Source organism: Ruditapes philippinarum, unplaced genomic scaffold (assembly GCF_026571515.1).
Source record: "Ruditapes philippinarum isolate M1 unplaced genomic scaffold, ASM2657151v2 ctg4007_1_1_1_1, whole genome shotgun sequence".
NCBI lineage: Eukaryota > Metazoa > Mollusca > Bivalvia > Venerida > Veneridae > Ruditapes > Ruditapes philippinarum.
Window position 1 is genome coordinate 16,271 of NW_026853323.1, and position 851 is coordinate 17,121.

Sequence of the window (851 nt, forward strand, 5' to 3'; positions counted from 1 at the left end):
AAAAATTAGTTTTGGTTAAATAACATTTATATAGATAAAATTTATAGGTCATCTTTTGATCCTACATTTATATATAATTAAAGGCACATTATGCCCCAGAAATCAAAATTAATTTAATTCTTTAGAAATGTCAGAGCTGTGTTTAATAGTGTTTGAATAATGGATTTAAAGCATGCTGAATAAAGTAGTGCTGAACGTGCAGTAATGTGTCATAAAGGTTGCAAAATATAAATAAAAAGTAATATATTGACATCCATACAAAATGCATTATAATTATACCTATTGCCAACAGAGCTAAAGTTGCCAAAGTTAGTCCATGTACATGTATATGGCAAATGAGTTTTACCTTGAAAACTGTAACAAGATACCAAAAATTAAAGCATAAATAATTTTCAAATATAAAGGGAAAGAACACCTCCAGACTTTTGATCTTATATTTAGAAAATCGTATCAATTACTATGAGTTTGTCAATAATTGGCCATCTGTGGCCACAGGACATAAAATCGTTATGTCCCAGACTAGATTATGTTTTGTTATAAAAGTATCGAGTTTTCACGCATTAACATACGGCTCCATAGCTCAGTGGTTAGAGCGCCTGTCTAGTAAACAGGAGGTCGAGGGTTCGATCCCCTCTGGAGCCTTTTATCACGGAACATGTTTATTCGCAAAGTCTCATGCCATATATTTAACCTCTAGTCTTAAAGTTTGTCAATTCAGAGAAGAAGATTTTTCAAGTTTTTACTTTATACATATAAGGAAAACTATCTGGTTTGTGTGAAAATAGTTGTTATCTACCGCTTACATTTCATTAGCAATGAGTCAGCCGCATATACTATGTATAGTAAATGTA

The 851-nt window shown here is 31.5% G+C and overlaps 1 non-coding gene across 1 annotated transcript; it reads left to right on the plus strand.

Moving 5' to 3' along the window:
• The first annotated feature begins 569 nt into the window (after positions 1–569).
• Positions 570–642, plus strand: Trnat-agu (transfer RNA threonine (anticodon AGU)). The gene has a single exon. It is a non-coding gene; the product is annotated as a tRNA-Thr (tRNA).
• The last annotated feature ends 209 nt before the right edge of the window (positions 643–851 follow it).